Raw genomic sequence first — 22,751 nt, forward strand, 5'->3', positions numbered from 1 at the left:
GCCAGTTGCCGAGGCCACGCTCCCACCCCGGGGAGCCTGCGGCCAACTTTTAATGAGCTTCCAAGTAGGGACAGGCAGTCACCCGTGTGACGGACGCAGTGGGGCTGCAGCCCCCAGGGTGGACGCCGCTGGAGGCGGAGCGTGGGTGGCCGAGGTCAGTGGTCCCATCAGAGGCCTCTGCTGAAGGCGGGGGCAGGCTGGGGGTGGGAGCACACTCCCGCCACCTCCCAGACTGCTGCCCCTGGAAGCGGTGTTCCTGCCTCCGGGGCTCAGGCCCCTGGTGACTGGCCGACCCCACACACCCCAGGTGCACCCTGCACGTGCTCGCAGAGGGCGGTGGGCCCTCCCGCCTGGTCCATGGCGGCTCCTCCTTCCAGCCACAGCTTCCTCCTGTCCTCGGAGGGCTGGGGTCTCTGCCTCGGGGAGCAAGAAACAGTCGCCAGCTGGGGTCTTGCTGGAGCGGCTATTCCTGGAAGGCTTGGGCAGTGGTGGAGGTGGGGCTGCCTGTGGGTTGCCTATCAAACTGTGGGGTGTCATCACCCATTTCCAGAGAGGAAACTGAGATGCCGAGCACCTGCCAAGAGCACCCAGGGTCTACTGTGCCCCTCAAGGTGCTGGGCCTGCAGCAGACACAGTGGCGCTCCAGGCAAGAAGCGGCTCCCAGGAGGACCCCCAAGAGCAGGAGGCCCCTAGGGCGCTGGATGCCGCCGGGGACCACCCCCAGGCTCCTCCCCAGCGCCTGGGGCCAGGATCTTGCTCCTGTGTAATTGGCAAGAGGGTCCTTGGAGGCCTGAGCCCCAGGGAGGCCAGAGGGAGGGCAGAAGCATCTGAGAGCGAGAGGGCTGCCTCTGGGCTTGGCTGTCCCTGCCGGTGGCGGCAGCCGGGGCGCCATAGAGGACGCCCTTCTCGCCGCCCTGAAGCCGGTGCCTCCGCTGCCCGGGCCATGAGCCGGAGCGCCAGTGGCCCTGCCGATGCCCAGCGGGGCACACGGGAGATGCTGCCCTGGAAGAGCTGGGGCGGCAGGTGCCTGCGGCTGTGATGAGTCGAATCTGCCAGCCCGAGGAGGGCACCTCTGCTTCCTTCCCCCAAGGCTGAGCCGGTGCTGGCCACCGAGTGACCGGAGTCAGCAGTGTGAGCGTCCAGTGTGGGTGGCAGGCCAGGGCACCTTCCCTGGCACCTGAGATCGCCTTCTGGCCACTGCCATGAACCTGCCGGGGCAGCATGAATGGTCTGGCTGCTCCCTGGGGGCCCAGAGCAGCCTGTGACCCCATTCCTCTGGCCTCATCTCCAGAGGAGGTGGGCAGCAGAGGCAGGTGGCTCAGCCAACAGGGGGCCTTCAGCCAGCAAGAGGCAGCCCCCATGGGCACGGCCCCACTCGGAAAGTCCTTGGGGGCCCATGCTCAGCCTTCTGGTCTCCAGGTGGCTTCCGGGGGATGTGTCCTGGAGCCTGCTCAGACCCCAGGTGAGTGACCCCCTCATCATGCCGTGTCCCCACGAGCTGATCTGCAGGGAGACACCCCCCTTCCCCGTGGTGGGCTCACAGTGGGGCCCCCATTTAGTCCCCCTCCCTCGTGGTGGACTCAGAGTGGGACTCTCATCTAGTCCCATCTTCTCAGCTTCAGGAGATCCCTGAAACGAGGAGGACTCTGAAGGCTCTCAGTGTCCTCACCGTGTGCACGCACACTCCCAGGCACACACACACGTGTGTCTGCACGTTCACACACACGGGCGAGCAGCCCTGCTGTCTTCACCTCCAGGGCACAGCAGTAGCCACCCACGCGTCATGGGACATTCAGAAATTCAGGCTGGAGGATTCTTAGAGCTCCAGGAAGGGCAGGCTTGCCAACTCTGTGTGGTTCTGTGCTCCCTGTGGGTTGTGGGGCCTGGGCTTGTGAGCAGTGCAGGGGCTCCAGGCCCCGCTGCAGCCCACAGGGGTCTGTGCCCACCCAGGGGTCCAGCAGACAGCTGCAAGGAGCACTCTGGCCCCCAGGAGTCGGCATCTGGGATGGGGTCGCTGTCTTGCCAGGACAAGGCCCAAGGGGTCCCCTCCTGGGACCTGGTGGGTACGCCGGCCTCGTCCACACAGATGCAGAGCCTCTGAGGTTTGCCTTTGTCTGGACACCACCACAGGGCTCTAGGGCATGTCTGTGGATGTCTCTGGAATGTGGGCCATCTTGCTGGGCTCTGATTAAGGTCAGCTGCCTGGGTTCACTGTGGGGCTGGGAGGGGGTCACAGCCAAGCGTGTCAGGGCCGTGGCACAGGGTTTCTTGCCCTCAGATCCCAGAATAGAGGCAGTGAGCGTCTTCCTGCCCAGGTCATCGGCGGCAGTAGACAGCAGGGAGCCAGGTGGCTGGGGTGGGCGCCCTTCCCCTGCTCAACCCCGAGGGGTTATTTTAAAGGTGCCCCAGGAAAGCAAAGGGGAACTTGGGCGGGACCCCTAGACCAGTTCCTGATCTATGCCCAGACTCTGGGGTGAGCAGGGCAGTCACTGTGAAACACCAAGGGACCCCAAGTCCATTTGGAATGGGGCTAGCGCTCCAGGAGCAGGAGGCTGGTCTGGGACCAGGCTTCTGAGAGTAAGCGGTGCCCACATGTGTGTGGGGCGAGTGTGTGCTGTGCAGGGGCGGGGACGGTGGGCACCACCTCAGGAGCCCTTGTGTCCAGTGGGCCAGCACGTGGACACGTAGACCTCACCCGGCCCCGCCCTGCCAGCCATGTGGTGGCTGCTGGTTCTGGACTCTGGGCTCTTGTCGGTGAGGTTGAGGCCCGCCGACGGTTCTGAGAAGTGGTGGGTGGCACCGAGGGGCTGAGAGCTTCTCCGATCGGCCTCCTGCCCCACCCAGCGACCTCAGCTGCGGCCGGAGGGGTGCTGGTGACAGCCGTCTGCCTCTGGCTTTCCTGCCTGTCGAGTAGAATGGCTCCCCCGGGGTGCCTCTGAGGCGGTCATGCTCAGGGACGGGGCGGTTTCATGGCACACCGCGACAGGAATGCTTTACTAGGAACCAATCCGCTTTGTTGGATAAACTGCCCTAAATTGGGCCATATGTACTTTCATTTGTGAAAAGCTGACACTGCCCTTTTGCAGCTTCTAGGATAAGGAAACGCCCCCACCCCCAGGAGGAGTCTAGAATAAGGACAGCCCCAAGGAAGGAATCTAGACCAAGGACCCTCCCTGGCCGGCAGGTGACAAGGAGTCCAGAACAAGAACTCCAGGTGGCAAACGGCCGGGTCCGAGCCCACGCAGCGCCCCGGGCCGCTCCCCTGCAGCCGGTGCTTCCCGCCCACTGTCCCAGGCCGGTCTGGGGCCCTGGGCTTAGAGGGCAAGGTGAGTAGATCGAGAGCGGGGAGGGGACCTCTTCTCCTAAGCCCCCCGGAGGGCTTCTGGCTGGCGGTCCCTCTTGCTGGCCTCACGGGGCCTGTGTCCTGATGGGTGTCATGGCCTGGGGCCGCAGCCAGAACCTGTCCGCTGGGGGCCTGATCATCCTGCTAGGGTTCCCGGGGCCCCGGGGCCTGCACGTGGGGCTCTTCCTGCTCACCTACGTGCGCAGAGGGCCGGGAACCTGGCCATCCTCTCGCTGGTCGGGGCACACCGGCGCCTGCAGGTGCCCATGTGCCTTCCCCCCTGCAACCTCTCCTTCCTGGAGATCTGGTTCACCACGGCTTCGTGCCCAAGACGCTGGCCGTCTTCACCTCGCGCAGCGGAGCCATCTCCTTCTCGGGCTGCGCTGTGCAGGTGCACTTCGTCTTCTCTCGGCTGCACCGAGGACTTCCTGCTGGCCGCATGGCCTATGACCGCTACCCAGCCGTCTGCCTGCCGCTGCGCTGTGGCAGCTTTCTGATGTCCGGGCTCTCTGGCCGCCTGGCCCTGGGCTCCTGGCCCTGCGGCTTCTCGGCCATCACCGTGCCCGCGGCCCTCATCGGCCGCCTCTCCTGTGGCTCGTGGGTCATCAACCACTTCTGAGACATTGCGCCCTGGGTCTTGCGGCTTCTGCGTCATCCTGGGCTCCTGCGTCACCACGCTGGGCGTCGTCACGCTGGTCTGCTGCGTCACCACGCTGGGCGTCGTCACGCTGGTCTGCTACGTCACCACGCTGGGCGTCCTCACGCTGGTCTGCTACGTCATCACGCTGGGCGTCCTCACGCTGGTCTCCTACGCCCACATCGTGGTCGCCCTCGTGTGGGCGCCCTCGTCTGGGCGCCCTCGGTGCCGGGCCGGCGCCGGGCCCCCTGCGCCTGCGCCTCCCGCCTCGCGGTGGTCCTCGTCCGGTGTGGCCCAGCTGTCTTCCTGCACGTGAGGACCTTGGCGGAGAGCTCGCTGGACCTGACCAGGGCTGTCACCGCGCTCAACGCCATCGGCACCCCGGCGCTGAGGATGTCGAGGAACGAGGATGTGGAGGAGGCTCCGCGGGAGGGGGTGCGGGGACCTGAGGCCCTGGGGCCTCTCTGCCCTGGAAATGGCTTCCGATCTCACCGCTGCGGGGCCCTTGGGCAGGCCAGGGAGGCAGCGCCTGCCCCGGCCGCAGCAGCAACTGTGGGGCTTGAGCCCCTGCTTGGTCTGGGCCTTGGGGCTGACGGGCCTTGTCAGGAAGGAGCGGGCCGCCTCGCACTTTGGATTTCTCTCTGCTGCTGGTGCCGGCACCCGGTGAGCCGTCCCTCAGTGGAGGCTGGGGAGGTGGTCCAGAAAGGGGAGAACCCAGAGAAACAGGGTGTAAATCTCCGCGGAAGCCTGGCAGCCTGTGGCGGCTGTTGGGGCCAGTGTGCGGTGCGCCTCACTTAGTTGAGCTTCAGAGCGCACCACCAGGTCTCACACCCTCCTGGGGGCCGGGTGGTGGAACCTGCGGGCCTCGGAGGGAGGGGGCTTGGTGAGGTCTCTGAGTGGATAAGCCACACAAGGTCCTCGGGGGCCCAGAGGCTCAGTGAGGGGCCTGGTCTGGCCCTGCAGCTCATCAGGAGGTATCTTGGGAGCATGCGTGGAATTAAAGCCGGCTCAGTACTCTCGCCTGGAAAATCCCATGGACGGAGGAGCCTGGTGGGCTGCAGTCCATGGGGTCGGGAAAAGTCCTACAAGACTGAGCAACTTCACTTTCACTTTTCTCTTTCACGCATTGGAGAAGGAAATGGTAACCCACTCCAGAGTTCTTGCCCAGAGAATCCCAGGCACGGGGGAGCCTGGTGGGCTGCCGTCTGTGGGGTCGCACAGAGTCGGACACGACTGAAGCGACTTAGCAGCATAGCAGCTGAAGCTGGGAGTCTGGATGCAACTGTCTGTCAGTGTGACTTATGCAGGTCATGTGGCCACTCTGAACCTCTGTGTCTTCACCGCTGTGTGGGGATTGTGAGAGTGTGATCCCACGGAGCCCTTTGAGTGCTAAAGGAGTTGGTGTGTCTCCAGTGCTGAAAATAGGGCCTGACAGGGAGGCTGATGTTTCTCTTTCATTCAGGCAGCGTGATGGACTGGGCTCCCCAGGGGGCTCTAGTGGTGAAGAACCTGGCTGGCAATGCGGGAGACGCAAGAGATGCGGGTTAGATCCCTGGGTCGGGAAGACCCCCTGGAGAAGAAAATGGCAACCCACTCCAGTATTCTTGCCTGGGAAAGCCTATGGGCAGAGGAGCCTGGTGGGCTGCAGCGCCTGGGGTCACAGAGAGTCAGACACGACTGAAGTGACTACACACACACACACACAGAAACACACACTCCCTCCCGCCACACACACTCACACACACACACACACACACACATGCATGGCGCACTACTGGTGCCCTCCACCAGCGTCCACGCTGATCGTCCAGCCGCAGGGCCCCCGAGAGGGCTGGATTCCTGCCAGCCAGGTGGAGAGTGAGGGAGCCCCAGCCCTGAGCTGCCCTGGGCCACGGGCAGCACAGCTGTCCCTCAGGGACGGGCATGGGCTCAGGGACGGGCGTGGGCCCAGGGCCACTGTGCAGGGCGCCCCAGGCCTGCCTGGTGCTGCTGGTGTGCTCGGGGGCCTCTGGGGGTGCTGGAGCCCCCGCAGCTGGTGGGTCTTCTGACCCCTCAACCTCAGCTGGAGCGTGACCTCTGGAGCTCATTGAAGACCCTCCACCCACTTAAAACTGCCCCTGGCCACCCACCTCGGCCTGAGGGTGCCGATCGGTGCCCCTGCCCTTCACCTGCTCGCCATCTGGTCTCCCCCCCAGAAGGAACTGCAGGCGGGGCACTCCGACGGCTTCTCCTTGCTGTGAGCCAGGCGCGCGACAGGAGGGTCCCTGCAGGAGTGCGTGGCGTCTGCCCAGCTGAAGAGCCGCTCCCGCTGCAGCGGAGAAGTCAGGGTCCTGGAGGCCCTTCCCCGGAGGCCAGGGCAGGACACATTCGTCTGTCGTCTGTGGGTAATGATGCTTAGGTAGTCTTTGTGCTTTGTGAAGTTATTTTGCAAATAATGAATGAAAGTGTCCCAGTGTCATCAGTTCCCATGTTTGGTAAGCTGATGGGGTAAGTTCGGAACACCCGAAGTGAGCTTGGCACCCTTCCCCGCAAGATCCATTCTCCCACCCGCCCCCTCTCCAGCCCACAGCCCCGCCCTGTGCCCCACCCCTGCCCTTTTGCCCTCATTCTCAGCCAGTCGTGGAGGATTTCTCTGCTCAGGGCTGTGGGTTCCGGCCCTCCTGGTGCAGGTCAGGATGTGGACTGTTGCCCCTGTCTTCCCGCCTGGGGGAAGGCAGAGGTCGTTGCCTATGAAGGCCCGATCTGACCCAGCCTCCAGATGCTCCCAGGCCCCGAGGACGTTCCTTGGCAGAGGAAGGGAGGGGCCAGGCACAGCCCTTGGCTCCTTTTGTCCCGAGGGCCTGCGAGTCCCTGGGGAGGACTTTGCGTCCTGGAGGCCCTGTCCTAGGCACCTCCTCAGGTTTGGGAATTAGGTGGTATTTAAAAGCCGAAAGGGATGCTCAGAACCATGCCTTTGCTCTCGCAGAGTCTGGAAGTGGGAAACACTTTAGAGATTCCCCGGGGAGTGTGGTCTGGGGACCAGGGAGGGGGGCCCTGGGCCGGCCTCTCTGGGAACTGCCTCCCTCCCCAGCCCCTCCTGCCTGCATGTGGGGTGGTGGTCACAGCACATTGGCAACGTTTTGGGTTTTAGACATTCTGCTGAGTGTTCAGTGGTGCCTCCTGGTTGCTTTGATCGATAGTCCTTAATAAGCATCTTTTCACATGCCTGTTTGCCTTCTACGTAACATCCTTGGTGGGGTGTCTGTTCAGATCTCTTGCACATTTTAAAACTGAGTTGTTTTCTTGCTGTTGAAGTTTGTATATTTTGGATACAAGCCCTTCGTCAGGTATCTCTTGGAAACGTTTTCTAGCCTGTAGCTTGCCTTTTCCACTCTTGGCTGTGTCTTTTGCAGGGAAGAAGTATTTATTCTTAATACTGTTTGACATCTCAACTTTTTATTTCATGGCTTGTGCTTTTGAGGTGTCTTAGAAAGTTACCACCAAACCCAAGGTAACCTTGATTTTCTCTTGTTACCGTCTGGAAGTTTCATAGTTTTGCATTTTAAATTTAGTTCTGAGATCTATTCTGGATTAACTTTCTGGTTGAAATGTGTAAGGCCACTGTCTAGATTCTTTCTTTCTTTGTGCGTTGGATTCCCTGTTGTTCCAGGGCCATATTCAGTGAAGAGGTTGTCTTTACTTCACTGTGTTTCCTTTGCCCCCGTATCAAAGAGCAGTTGACTACACTTGTGTGGACCTAGTTCTAGGCTCTCTGTTTCTGTTCCATCACTCTGCTTGTCTCCTCTTTACCGACAGTACCGCACCGTCTTGATTTCTGAAGCCTTGTAATAAGTCTGGAGGTGACTGGTGTCAGTCCTCCAACTTTGCTGCCTCCACTGTTGTGATGCTAAACTTTACAATCAGTTTGTTGGTCTCTGCAAATTAACTTGCTAGAGTTCTGATTAGAACCACTCCGAATGTATAAATAAGACTGAGAAGAACTGGCATCTTGACAACTTGAGTCTTTCTATCCATGAACATGGACTGTCTCTCCATTTATTTAGAGTCTCTTTGATTTTATTCATCAGCGTTTTCTAATTTCCTCTCATATAGGTCTTGTACACTTCATGTTATACCTAAGTATACCTAAGTGTTTCAGTTTTTTTATGTTTGTGTAAATGGAATTGTTTTTAGTTTCACATTCTAATTGTTTGTTGCTGTTATACAGGCATATATGAAAGCAATTGATATTAGATATTAACCTTGTATCCTGCAACCTTGCTGTAATTATTAGTTACATACATCTTTAAAAATTGTTTTTCTAAATTTTATTTGCAAAATAATTTTCTTTCTTTCTTTTCAATTGATATACTTTTATTTCCTTTTCGTGTCTTATTACATTAGCTAGGACTTCCCGTATGATACCGACTATAATTGATGAGGCGGTACATTTTTGCCTTTTTTCCGGTCTCAGGGTGGAGGATATTTAGGTTTTCACAGTGAAGTGCGACATTTTTTTGCAGATTTTTTTAATCAAGTTGAGGAGGTTCTCTTCCATTCCTAGTTTGCTGAGCATTTTTAGAAAAAAATTGTGAATGGTTGTTGGATTTTGTCAAATGCTTTTTTTTCCATCGAGTGGTATAATCAGATGATTTTTCATCTTTAGACTTTATATGGTAGATTACATTAGTTGATTTTCAGATTTCCAACCTGGAATAAATTTCACTTGGTTGTGGTATATAATTTTTTAAAAGGCATTGTTGGGTTTGATTTGCTGATATTTTGTTTATGATTTTTACATCTGTGATCATGAGAGAGATTGATCTGTAGTTTCCATCTCTTGTGGCATCTTTGTCTGATTCTGGTATTAGGGTGATGCTGGCCTTGTAGAATGCGGTAAGAAGCAGGAACATGATGAGAATGTGGCTGCACAGGTGGGGAGGAGGCCTCAGGGTGCTGACACCCAGATGTGGGGTGAAGAGCGGAGGGCGGGACTCTCTGGCTGCCGTCTAGGGGATGGTGGAGCCTCTGAGTATCTCTCATCACCCTGGCCACATCAGGACACGCTCGCACCATGCAGCAGCTGCCTGCAGTCTGGCCCCACTCTTGGGAACACCCTTCCCTCTTCTACTGGCACCGCACTCTTTTTTAAGCCTCAGCTCGTGGCTTGCCTCCTCCACCCTGTGTTCCCAGGGGCCCCACATCCATTCTCGGGGCGACTGAAGCCCCCGCGGAGCCACAGGGCCCGTCATGTGCGGGACCTGCCCACTGCCTCCCCAGTAGACAGCCTGTGGCTGAAGGACTCCTCTGGCTTTTGAGGCACACCTTCATCCTAAAATGGGCTTCCCTGGTTTCTTAGACAGTAAAGAATCTGCCTGCAATTCAGGAGACTAGGGTTTGATCCCTGGGTTGGAAAGATCCCCTGCAGAAGGGAGTAGCAACCCATCCAGCGTTCTTGTCTGGAGAATTCCGTGGACAGGAGCCTGGCAGGCTCCTCTGGAGAATTCCGTGGACAGAGGAGCCTGGCAGGCTACAGTCCATGGGGTCACAGAGAGTTGGACGCAGCTGTCTGACTAACACACTCTTCCCCTAAGTGCAAGCTGGTGCCCCAGGTCTTACCGTGGACTCCTTGGGTTTTGTGGACGTGGCTGTGTCTGATCTTGGTTTCTGTTTGGACCATCTGGTCTGAGGGTCGTCTCTGAGACTGTGAATAGGGCCCTCCGTCCCCTAAGCTGTGTTGGGTGACTCCTGACTCTATCCTAAGTCACCTGTGGGATGGGAAGCAACACACAGTGTCTTCCTGGCAAGTGTCAGTTTCCCCGACTGTGAGCCTCTTGAGGGCAGGGGTCAGTGGCATTTACCCATGTCCCACTGTCAGCACTGTCGTCCACCCCCCACGGGCCCGGTCATCCACCATCCATCCACCGGTCCACCTGCCCACTCTTTACCCGTCCATCCATCCATGCATCACTGTTCTGTCTGTCCACCCATCCACCATCCACCATCCGTCCATCCCTCTGTGCGTCCTCTGATCTTTCTGTCCTTCCATCCACCGGCCACCCACCCATCCACTATTCATCTGTCTGTCCATCCATCCACCCAGGCATTCATCCCCTCCTCTTCTTCTTTCTGTTTCTTTCCCACTGCTTCCCCTCTCCCCTTTCCCCTCCACACAGGGCAGGAGTATTTCCAGAATGTGTGAGGAACAGCAGTAGCTGTGAAGTCTCTGGAACCAGGTGACTCAGGGGTCCAGCAGGGGGAGATGAGGTCAGAGGGGACTCAGGTTATGTGGGGTCTTGCAGGCTGTGATGAGGCCTTAGCTGTGCTCTGAGTGGGCTGAAAGACTTTGGTGACATCCAAGGTGAGTGGAGGGGCGATGTGATCTTTCTGTGCTGGCAAGGCTCCCTCTGGCAGCTGCACCGAGAAGACACTTGAATGGTGGCAGCCGTGGCAAAAATTCAAATGACCAGTAATGGTGATGGGGCAGGACCGCAGTGACGGAGGGAGAAGCCGCAGGGTGCTGAAGGTTCCGACAGTAGACCCGCCGGGCCTGCTGTGGCTGACAGTGGGGATGAGACAGAGCGAAGCGCCAAGGGCCATATGGGTCCTGGGCAGCTGGAGGGACGGACGCCATTTACAGAGGAGAGACAGCTGGGGATAGAGCAGGTTTGGGGGATTTGAGGAGTCCATGCCCTCGTAGCTCAGTCGCTAAAGAATCTGCCTGCAATGCAGGAGACCCAGGTTTGATTCCTGGGTCAGGAAGAGCCCCTGGAGAAGGAAATGGCTATCCACTCCAGTACTGTTGCCTAGAGAATCCCATGGACGGAGGAGTTTGGTGGGCTGCGGTCTGTGGGGTCACGAGAGTTGGACACGACTGAGCACGCACGTGGACACGTCAAGCCCGCGAGGCCAGCAGATGTCCGAATCCAAGTGGAGATGGTGACGGAGCAGCTGGACACGGTTCTGGACTTCAGGAGCATTGAAGAATGTTCCAGAGAAAACCGCAGGACTGACAGCCCACAGAGGGTGCGGAGAAAGGCCTTGGATGAGGGGCCTGGGCCCCTGATGCTGAGAGACTGGGACTGTGAGGCGGCAGCAGCTTGGGAGGCTGGGAGGAGCGGGCCCAGGAGGGTTGCGCAGGCCTGAGGGAGGAGGTGCCCCCTGCAGCAGCCCTGCCTCTGCTCAGCCTGGCTGAGGCACTGGGGCTCACGTGGCGGAGAGAGAGTGGTTTGGTGAGGCGCTGGGGCTGGGGCTTGTGAGAAGGGGAGTGGGAGTCCCTGCACCAGGTTGAGAGAGAGATGTTTGAGACTCTGGACAATTGCAGTAATTCCCCCAGGGCCTAGGAAAAACCTACAGACATGGAATCCCTGTGCCCACCCTCAGAGGGATTTGGAATGAGCAGCTTCAAGCCCACACACTGGAACTCAGCTGCAGCTTTCTCCCAGGGAGGTGCTGACCAGGACACACCTGCTGAGCCAGGCGACACCTGCAGGGGGACACCTGCTGGGCCAGGAGGTGCCAGCCCCTTGCTGGCAGCAGGCCCTGACAGTGTCTGGGTTTTTGCCTGTGTTGGATTTTCAAGCCTCGTTTGTCCAGCTTCCTGCAGACGTGTGTCCAAGGTGTCTGTCCCCACATGCTTCTCTGGGCAGCAGGCGTCCTGCTCAAGGGCCAAGAGCTGAGGGCAGGCTGTCTCCGCCCCCCAGCTCGGCAGCCTGTGCAGCGGAGCCTGGGGCGGCTGCTCATCAAGTGCCTCTTCCCTGACCTGCTGCACCCAAGGGAATGTCTTTCTTCTGAGTTCTGTTTTGAGAAAAGTTTGTGTTCCTCAGGCAGCTGGGGAATCCTTAGAATCCCCTTTGTGCCCAATCAACTCACAGTTGATGAGCATTCTGGTCCAGAATAACGAGAAGTTTTTGGAGCTGGGCGCTGAGGGGCTGCCTGCCCTGAGGCGTCATTAAAAAGAGGCAGGTGAAGGCCTGGGGTCAGCAGGTGGGGGACGTTCTGGCTCATTAGGCTCGGGCGACATGCCAGGATGTCACGCTGAGGACAGTGAGGACCTTCCCAATTAACAATGACATCGAATCCTTCCGGGGTTCAGCTTGGAGGAGACAATTAATTTCAAACAAGCAATTGCCTCCCAGGCAGGCAGTGCCCCTCCTGAGAGTGGGGGGTGTCTGCTGGGAGGCAGGGCCGTGGGAGGGGAAGGTTGAGCGAGAGCTGGACCGTCTCCTCCTCCCGCTTCCCAGTCTGGTGGGTCTGCTGGCGGCCTCAGGGCACACCCAGGAAGAAGACCAGCTGACCTCAGTGTGTGCAGGTCACCCTTCTTCCACCTGTATATACCGGACCAAGAACCTGATGAGGCTGGAGCCCCAGATCCCAATGCCTCCTTCCCCTGGGGGTCCCCAAGGGCAGCCACAATCTCGACCACCTATCAGATTCATTTTGCCTTTTTTTTTCATTTTTATCTAAGTGGGATCACACAGAACGTGGTCTTTTGTGCCTGGCCATTTGCGCTTGATTATGAAGTATGTTGCTCTGATGATAATGTCTTTGGGAAGAACACTCGTGCAGTTCTGTTGGGTGTGTGTGCACGAGCGAAACTGCTGGGTCCCAGGCCAGTGTGTCTGCCTTTGCAGATCACTGTCTTCCCGGTGAGTGCTGCGCTTTCTAGTCCCTTCAAGGGTGCAGGTGTGACCCGAATCCTTACTGACACGTAGCACCGTCTGTCTTCATTTTGATCATCGTGGAGGGTGTGTATCATACTGTGCTGCTTTAACTTCTATGCAGAGGACATCGTGAGAAACGCTGGGCTGGAAGCAGCACAAGCTGGAATCCAGAGTGCCGGGAGAAATATCAATAACCTCAGATATGCAAGTGACACCACCCTTATGGCGGAAAGTGAAGAGGAGCTAAAAAGCCTCGTGATGAAAGTGAAAGAGGAGAGTGAAAAAGTCAGCTTAAAGCTCAACATTCAGAAAATGAAGATCATGGCATCTGGTCCCATCATTTCATGGGAAATAGATGGGGAAACAGTGGAAACAGTGTCAGACTTTATATTTTGGGGGCTCCAAAATCACTTCAGATGGTGACTGCAGCCATGAAATTAAAAGACGCTTACTCCTTGGATGGAAAGTTATGACCAACCTAGATAGTATATTCAAAAGCAGAGACATTACTTTGTCAACAAAGGTCCGTCTAGTCAAGGCTATGGTTTTTCCTGTGGTCATGTATGGATGTGAGAGTTGGACTGTGAAGAAAGCTGAGCGCTGAAGAATTGATGCTTTTGAACTGTGGTGTTGGAGAAGACTCTTGAGAGTCCCTTGGACTGCAAGGAGATCCAACCAGTCCATTCTGAAGGAGCTCAGCCCTGGGATTTCTTTGGAAGGAATGATCCTGAAGCTGAAACTCCAGTACTTTGGCCACCTGATGCGAAGAGTTGACTCATTGGAAAAGACTCTGATGCTGGGAGGGATTGGGGGCAGGAGGAGAAGGGGACGACAGAGGATGAGATGGCTGGATGGCATCACCGACTCGATGGACGTGAGTCTGGGTGAACTCCGGGAGTTGGTGATGGACAGGGAGGCCTGGCGTGCTGCGATTCATGGGGTCGCGAGAGTCGGCCACGACTGGGCGCCTGAACTGAGCTGATCTGAAGACTAAGGAAGTGGGTCTGCCGGCTTGCTTGTTTGCCGTTAGGATAGAAGTCAGACCTCCCTTGGTCTTGGGTTCAGGAGAGCAGAACGCAGCTTCCTGTTCATTCCCAGTGGCCCAAAGGATGGCAGTGGGGTGGTCCTGCTGATGTTCAGCATTGACCTGGTCTGAGGGTCGCCTTCCAGCCATGTCCTCAATATGCCCCCCCAGCCTCTCCATCTGGAGTGCATGTGCTTGGCTAACAAGCTCACTTCAAAGCAGATGTGTCTCTGCGGCCATAGTGTTGCCGTGAGCAGGTGATGGCTTAGGCCCGCGCAGTCACTGCCCACGGCACCGCCTGAGGCAACGTTGCCGTTGCCAGGAGCTGGGGCGGGGTCTTGCCCCCCCTCCCAGAGGCCCCGTGACCCTGCGCTCGGTTCCCGATGTGGGTGTGGTCAGGCCGCCCCCGCAGCTCAGTGTGCTTGGCGTGCTGGCCTCCTGGCAGGACGAAGCAGGGGTGGAGCCTCTTTGCAGAGGAGGCGCGCGGCTGCACCCCGAGCACAGCGCCGACCCTGTCTGAGCCTCTGTCCACCGCTTCCTCGCGCGGGAACGAAGGGCCGCGGTCCCGCCACGGGGAGGCAGCCGGGCGGGAAGGGGCAGCGCAACAGGTAGACACGTGTTGTTTTTTCCTCTTTAAAATTTAATTCTTTTTTAATTGAAGTATAGCTGACTCACACTTCAGGTGTAAAATAAAGGGACTCAGTTACACATATGTGTGTGTGTGTGTGCATTCCTTTCCAGGTGGTTTCCCGTCACAGGTTATTGCAAGGCATTAGACATAGTCCCCTGTGCCGCACAGTGGGTCCTTGTCGTCTGATTTCTTTATAGTAGTGGGTGTATGTTGCTGCTGCTGTTGAGTCACTTCAGTCGTGGGATTCCCCAGGCGGGAACACTGGAGTGGGTGGCCGTTGCCTTCTCCAGTGCATGAAAGTGAAAAGTGAGAGTGAAGTCGCCCAGTCGTGTCTGGCTCTTCAGCGACCCCGTGGACTGCAGCCCACCTGGCTCCTCTGTCCGTGGGATTCCCCAGGAGCGCTGGAGTGGGCGGCCGCCCCCAAGCTTAATTTATCCCTCAGCCCTGTTTCCCCTTCCCTAACCATAAATTTATTTTCCACGTCTGTGGGTCTGTTTCTGTTTTGTAAATACATCTGTATCATTTTTAGGCTCCACACGTGAGTTATATCATATGACGTCTGTCTGTCTCTGTCTGACTCATTTCACTTAGTGTGATGGTCCCTGGGTCCATGCATGGTGCTGCCAATGGCGTTCTTCCATCTTTAAGGCCGAGTGGGGCTCCACTGTGCACATGAACCACGCCTTCTTTATCCAGTCATCAGTCAGTGGACGCTTGGCTTGTCTCCACGTCTTGGCTACTGTGAGGAGAGCTGCTGTGGACACTGGGGTGTATGTGTCGGTTCTGTTTTGGATATACACTCAGGAGTGGAGTTTCTGGATCATATGGTAGTTTTATTTTTAATTTTTTGAGGAAGTGCAATGCTTTTTCCACAGTGGCTGTCATTTGCAAAGTATTTTTCTGGGTTGTCTTTTCATTTACTTGATGGTTTTCTTTGCTGTGCATATAATAGCCTATTATTCACCCTTAAAAAAGAAATAAATCCTGCTGTTAGTGACAACATGGATGACCCTGGAAGACGTCGTGCTCAGTGAAATAAGCTGGACACAGAGGGCAGATGGTGCTGGCTCCACTCACATGAGGCATCAGCAGGAGTCTCTCTCACAGCAGCAGAGCAGAATGGAGGTGCCCGGAGCTGGGAGGGAAGAGGCGTCTGTGTCAGCGGCTGTGAACTTCCTGCAGTGAGTGAGTGCTGCAGCCCCGCCAGGCACGCGGTGCTCATAGCAGCGCTGTTTGCACCTGCATTTTCAAGAAGGGGAAAAGGAGGTGGTGATGGCCTGGGCTGGCCCCCTGCTCCCAGACCGCACTTCCTGAGAGAGGGCGGGAACCTGCCCGCGCCCTGCGCACCCGGAGCCAGGTCCTTGGCCAGCTAATGGGCAAGTGTGTCTGGCTCTGTCCTGGGCACACTGTTAGGTACTGACACAGGAGGAGGAGGCAGGTCCCTGTCTGCTTGAGGCGCACAGTGCAGGCATGTCTCAGGAGTTGCTGCTGGTCACAGATAAAACCCGGACTTAGTTGCCAGTGTTACAAGAAACGCTCTAAAGACAGCATTTTAAAGAGAGACATCACACCTTGCCCTCACATGGTGTGAAGTTTCTTCCTAGTAACACCAGTTTCATCATTACCAGTAGACAAGGTTTACTTTTGTTAGAATTCACCTTACAGTCCCTTCTTCTGGAATTTGAATAAAAGCACATTTTACAAGGTGAGAGTGGAAGGGTAGGGTGCGCAGTCGGCCAGAGCTGTCTGGGCGGAGGAGCTGCGGGCTGCCAGTGCGCCCGGCTCCTCTCCAGCTCACCTTTGCTGATGTCCAGAGGACAGCGCGATCAGTCCCCCCTCAGCCACGCCACGTGACGCGACGCTTTCCGGGCCAACCTGCCGCCGTTGGCGGGGCTCATGCCCGCGGCCTTCTGGAGCGGAGCGCAGCCGTGGGGGGAGACGGGCCTCAGCCCCACGGTCGAGCGGAGACTAGTTCCGCCAAGAGCCGTGGCCCCTGGCTTCCCCGCGCCTTCTGGTCTGTCTGTGTGCTCTTCGTAAGGAGTCTGTTCAGGCCGCTTGCCCGTTAAAACGGCTGAGGTCTTTGTGTTATTCTTGGGCTTCAGATACAAGTTGCTGAGGTAAAGGGTCTGAGGTTGTAAACCATTTTCTCTGTCAGGCTGGCTTTTAACTGTGCCTCTTGAAGAGCAGATTTTAATTTTGATGAAATCCAATGCTACTTTTTTTTTTTTTTTAATGGATTTTGGTTTTACTTTCTTAGCAAAGAAATTTTTACTTAACCCAAAGTGAACAAGATTTTTCTTCAGGTTTTTTTTCTAGAAGTTTCAGATTTTATATTTAAGTCTGATCTATTTTCAGTTTGTTTGTATATCGTGTGAGTTATTAAAGCCCATTTTGAGGAATCCAGATTTCCAATTTTTCCAGCAATGTTTATTGTAAAGACTCTTCTTTCTCCTTTGCGTCTTTGCCAAAAATCATCTGTCTGTTTCTAGCCTCTCTCTCCTGTAACAGACAGGCTCCCTAGGTAGGGCAGTGGTAAAGAACCCACCTGCCAATGTAGTGGGCTTGCCTGAGTCAGGAAGACCCTCCAGAGTAGGAAGTGGCGCCCTGCTCCCGGATTCTTGCCTGGAGAATCCCGTGCACAGTGGAGCCTGGCAGGTACAGCCGGGGCCGCACACACGCACCCTGCTTCTGCTCGGCTCCACGACCTGCGAGTCTGTCTCGATGCTGATAGCACACTGTCTTGCTCTCTCTGACGTTATAATAATATCTGAAAACGGACTGTATTTTTCCAACTTTGTTGCTCTTTTGCAAAGTTGTTTTGACTGTCCTAGGGCCTTTGCTTAAATTTTAGAATCAGCTTGGCATTGTCTAGAGAAGCCTGCTTAGATTTTGGCTGACATAACACTGAATCCACAGATGAGTTTGGGGGGATTGTCATCTTAACAACATTGAGTCTTTGAAAGAGACAGTGTGGCTGCACCTCCGCCACTACGGCCTTCGATTTCTTCCACGTCGCCCTGTGGTTCCGTGCGTGGCCCCTCCACATCTTTGGTAAGATTCACCTGCTCGAGACATTCGAAAACGGTTTCAGTTTCCATTGCTTGTTACTGGCGTATAGAAATAGAGCTGACTTTGAATATTGGCCTGTGTCTGCAGCCTTATTGCTCACTGTTTCATGGTCCCGTTTCCTCGTCCCTTCTGCTGGATGTGTCAGCTGTGAACAGCTTGTCCCTTTCCTGCCTGGACTCCTTGTGTTTCTCTCCCACAGAGCTGGATTGGCGAGACCCTCCGGCAGCGTGGACTGGGGGCAGTGGGCGCAGACCCCCGGCCCGTTCTTGGTGCTGGGGCCGGTACTCTGCAGATGCGCTTTGTTGAACTGGAGGGGTTCTCGTGTTGGTGGTGAGAGAGCTAACTTAGGCAGGTTGGTAAGGAGTCCAAGCCTAAGGCCCCTTTAAGGAGGATGTAAACATTCTTTATTTTTCATTCTTTTGCCTTAGACAAGTAGGCCTTGCAGGCACCAGTATCTCTTGTTCAAGGACTTGCCTCTGTTTTGAACTTTGGATGAATGTTGTGGAAGAAGGCCTCAGCAAAACGCCTGCAGCCTTGAGCTCTGTGTTACCCTCCCTTCTGATTAATCCTGTGCTGATGTCATCCCAGGATGTATGTTATGGGAAAGGGTCTGGGCAAAGTTCTCACAGCCTCGAGGTATTTTCTGTCTATTCTCAGCAGCTGGCTGAGAAGTATACAAAACCCCACTTAGACTAGTGAGGCAGGTACTCTCTTGCCCCCTTCTGATGTCTGTGTCAGCTTTTTCTGTCGCTTCCACTTTAAATGAGATCTACACAAAGTTCTGAGTGACTGAGACTGTCTTTGGTCCCAGAGTTAGATCTCCTTCGGAGCCGTGAGTCTGGCAGCACCGATCACGTGTGTCATAAGCTATCAGTAGTTTGCTGAGAGCCTCTTCCGGGGATGAAGGTTTCCAGGAATGAGTTTTGTCACGACTTTCTGCATCTGTTGAGATGATTGTACGGTTTCGCCTTTAAAATCTGTCATTATGTTGTCGATGTTTTAAAGCCTGTTGTTATTTTAAGATCTGTAATCAGTCACATTAATTGATTTTCAAATGTTAGGACCAGCCACACTTGGGCCTGATGCATTATGCCTTGTGTCCATGGTTGGATTCTGTGGGTTAGAATTTGTTTAGAAAGGCTGTGTGTATATTCAGGAGAAATATGTCCTGTAGCTTTCTTCTTTTTTTTTTTTAACTATCTCTTTTGCCTCTGAATCAAGGTGAAAGTGAAGTTGCTCAGTCATGTCCGACTCTTCGAGACCCCATGGACTATATCCTACCAGGCTCCTCTGTCCGTGGAATTTTCCAGGCAAGAGTACTGGAGTGGGTTGCCATTTCCTTCTCCAGGGGATCTTCCCAATGCAGGGATTGAACCCAGGTCTCCTGCACTGCAGGCAGACGCTTTACCCTCTGAGCCACCAGGGAAGCCGGCCTTATAGAATGAGCTGGGAAGTATTCCCTGCTCTTCAGTTTTCTGGAGAATTTTGTGCATTATTTTTCCTTTAAATGCTTTGGGGAATTCACCAGTGAAGCCATCTCTCCTGAACTTTTTTTGGGGGTATGGCGAAGCTTCTATTTGCGAATCTAACTGATGTAGGGCTACTTAGGGTCCCTGTTTCTTCTTAGTGTGTTGGTACTTTGTGTTTTTTCAAGCTATTTATTTAATCTAAGCTGTTACATTTATTGGCACAAAGTCGTTTGTAATTTTTCTCACACTTTGAAGAATATGTAGCGATGTCGCCACTCTCAATCTTGATGTTTTTAATTTGCGTCTTGTTTTTCCCGATCAGCTTGAGTAGAAATATATCAATTTTATCGATGCCCTCAAAGAAGCAGTTTTTGGTTTCATTGGCTTGCTTTCTCTCTCCCACCGCCCCATGTTTCATTTCACTGATTTCTGTTCTGACCTCTATCATTTCCTTTGTTCTGTTTATTTTGTGCTTAGTTTATTATTATATTTCTGGTTCCTTCATATGGAAGCTGATCTCATTGATTTAAGGCCTTTCTTCTTTCCTAACATAGGTGTTTGATGCTGTGAATTTCTCTCTTAAGTACTGCTTTAGGGGAATCCCACAATGTTTGATATGTTGTGTTTTTATATTGATTTAAAAACATTTTCTTGTTGCTCTTCTGATGTCTTGTTTAACTAACGGGTCACTTAGAAGTGTGCTGTTTCCAAATAGCTGGGGGCTTCCCAGACGTCCTCCTCTTCCGTTAGCTTCATTTTACTTCTGTTGCCGTCGGGAACACACTTTGTGTCGCCTTCCGTTCCCCTGAGTGGGGCCGCGTGTGTCGGGAGTGTGGGTCCGCATTGCGCGGGTTCCTCGTGCGCTGGACGAGCTCGCCCTCCTCTGTGTCCGTGGAGCGCCCTCCACGCGTCACGTCCGCGGCCGTTCAGCCTCTGTGTCTGCTCGCTGCTGCTCGCCTCGCCTCCTTGGGTCTCACGAGTGCAGCTGTCTCCAGGTGGAACTCCCCCGTCTGGCCCTGGCCGCTGCTCGGGGTCTTCCACCTCCTCTCGCGCCTGAGCGTCTTTGATTTTGTGCTGACGATTACGGTTGAAGCAAAATGTGAAGGGATGCCTGGCGCTTACTCTGATGTTGTCTTCCTCCAGGAGGGATTTTTGTTGGTTTTTACTTCTTCCAGACACGTGGTGGTGCTGGTTGTCTGTGATCCTGCCGAGGTCAAAGTCTGCACATCATGTTCTGATTGTCCTGGGCCCCAGGGAGCTGAGCCTTGTGCGAATCACCCTCACCCCCTGCGCGCTGCCGCTTCCCAGGCAGGTTGTGGGTTTGCAGGGTCTCTGTGTTAGTGGGGCCTGTGGGGCCTCAGTTGCCTGAGGGCTGAGTCAGGGCACCCCTGCCAGACACCAGTCGCCTGCGACCCCCAGCCTGGCAGTTCCTCACTGAGCCTTGTCCCTTTGGTGCTTTTGAGATTAAAACTGGTTCACTCCCCGTATCTGGTTGTCCTCCAGGAAAGCGCTGATTTGAAGTGCTTGATTCTCCAGCCTGGGTCTCCTCTGAGGCTCTGGCACTCTTGTTTAGACTTCCGATCTCCCAGCCAAATCCTCGATCCATGCTCAGGAAGCGTCTCTGGGCTGGCACGCCCCACATGAGTGTCCTTGGTTCTGGGCATGTGTAGGATGGTTCCTCAGAGAGGCTCTGCCCGAGCTCCGGTCTGGAGGGACCAGGGCCAGAGCTGGGGCCTCTCTTTCCCTCAGATGTCCGGATGTGTCTTCCCTGGGCCTCTGTCTCTGGAGTTCTGAAGGGTCACACTGGGCTTTGCCGCCTTCCCTAACCCCCCATTTTCAGCCCCTAGTGAGCTACATTAAAGCCTTCAACTGTGTGAATCATAACAAACTGTGGAAAATTCTTAAAGAGATGGGAATACCAGACCACCTGACCTGCCTGCTGAGAAATCTGTATGCAGGTCAAGAAGCAACAGTCAGAACAGGACATGGAACAACAGACTTGTTCCAAATTGGGAAAGGAGTATGTCAAGGCTATGTATTGTCACCCTGCTCATTAACATATGTAGAGAATATCATGCCAGATGCTTGGGCTGGAAGAAGCACAAGCTGGAATGCAGATTGCCGGGAGAAACATCAACAACCTCAGGTATGCAGATGACACCACCCTCATGGCAGAAAGCGAAGAGGAGCCAAAGAATGTCTTGATGAGAGTGAAAGAGAAGAGTGAAAAAGCCGGCTGAAAGCTCAACATTCAGAAACTAACATCATGGCATCTGATCCCATCACTTAATGGCAAATAGATGGGAAAACAGTGGAAACAGTGATAGAGTTTATTTTCTTGGGCTCCAAAATCACTGGATGGCGATTGTAGCCATGAAATTAAAAGGCGCTTGCTCCTTGGAGAAAAGCTGTGACAAACCTAGACAGTGTATTAAAAGGCAGACAAAGTCTATCATACTTTGCAGACAAAGGTCTGTTTGGTCAAACTATGGTTTTTCCAGTAGTCATGTATGGATGTGAGAGTTGGACCATAAAAAAGGCTGAGCTCTGAAAAATTGATGCTTTCGAACTCTGGTGTTGGAAGATTCTTGGGAGTCCCTTGGCCTGCAAAGAGATCCAACCAGTCCATCCTAAAGGAAGTCAGTCCTGACTATTCACTGGGAGGACTGATGCTGAAGCTGCAACTCCAATACTTTGGTCACCTGGTGTGAAGAACTGACTCATTGGAAAAGACCCTGATGCTGGGAAAGATTGAAGGCAGGAAAAGAGGGGGACAACAGAGGATGAGATGGCTGGATGGCATCACTGACTCAGTGGACATGAGTTTGAGCAAGCTCTGGGAGATGGCTAAGGACAGGGAAGCCTGGTGTGCTGTGGTCCGTGGGGCCGCAAAGAGCTGGACACGGCTGAGCAAGTGAACAACAAGACGTGAGCCTGGAGCAGGTGGACACATCGCTCCCCACTCCCCCAGGTGGACGCCTTGCTCCCCGCTCCCCCAGGTGGATGCCTCGCTCCCCGCTCCCGCAGGTGGACGCCTCGCTCCCCGCTCCCCCAGGTGGACGCCTCGCTCCCCGCTTCCCCAGGGAGGCTTCTCGCTGGTCCCTGCTCCTCTGAGCCAGCACCCTCGGTCCCATTTCTGAAATGCTGTTGTTGTCCCCTTGGTGGAGAGGGTCCCTCTACCACTGTCCGGGGGGAATTAGAGGTGAGAGCGCATGGTGCCCAGTCCACTCTGCCTGAGAGCTGGTCTCCACTGGGGGTCGTGGGAGGAAGAAAGGACACAGGAGACCTGCGGGTGGGGTGGGGAGGGGAGGGGCCGCGGTCCCGGCATGAGCTGGCATTGCAGCGGAGCACTGGCACGAGGCAGCTAGCCTCCCGACCGCTGATGGGGTGTCTTGCCTGGTGGAGCGGGGTGCGCTGGGCAGACCCCCTGGTTTCTGGCCGCTGCTCCGACAAGCAAGTGGGAGAGCCGGGCCCGCAGGCCTCCTTTGCTGTAGCAGCCGCGTCTTCATGGTGCAGATAGAAAGGCATAGCCACTGGGAATACACGTTTCCAGAGTCCGAGGAAACAGATGGAGGGTGGGGTGGCGCGGGCTCAGCCGGGTCCCCCCCACGTCCCCCTACCCTGGGCCCCGCCCCACCCACAGTGGACCCCTCAGGGCGCCTTCCTTTGCCCTTCAGTTGGGGGCGTGTGTGTGGAACGAACGACCGTCATGGGTGGACGCACCTGTGTGGACACGCCTGGGAGCTGGGGCGGTTTGAGGGGCCTCCGTGTGCAAGTCCTGCTGGTCTGTAAGGAAGAAGGCGGGGAGAGGCGGGGTGCCCTGGGGGACCAGGCTGGGAGGCTGGTGAGCGCTGGATCGCAGGGTCCTGGTACAGCTTTGGGACTTTGTCCGATGGGTAACGGGGCTTTGAGGAGGATGGTGGGGAGGGGCGGGGG

General features: G+C 55.5%; 1 pseudogene; it reads left to right on the forward strand.

Moving 5' to 3' along the window:
- The first annotated feature begins 3,436 nt into the window (after positions 1–3,436).
- LOC138427665 (olfactory receptor 287-like) lies at positions 3,437–4,778 on the forward strand (annotated as a pseudogene).
- The last annotated feature ends 17,973 nt before the right edge of the window (positions 4,779–22,751 follow it).

This window comes from Ovis canadensis, chromosome 22 (genome assembly GCF_042477335.2).
Source record: "Ovis canadensis isolate MfBH-ARS-UI-01 breed Bighorn chromosome 22, ARS-UI_OviCan_v2, whole genome shotgun sequence".
Lineage (NCBI taxonomy): Eukaryota > Metazoa > Chordata > Mammalia > Artiodactyla > Bovidae > Ovis > Ovis canadensis.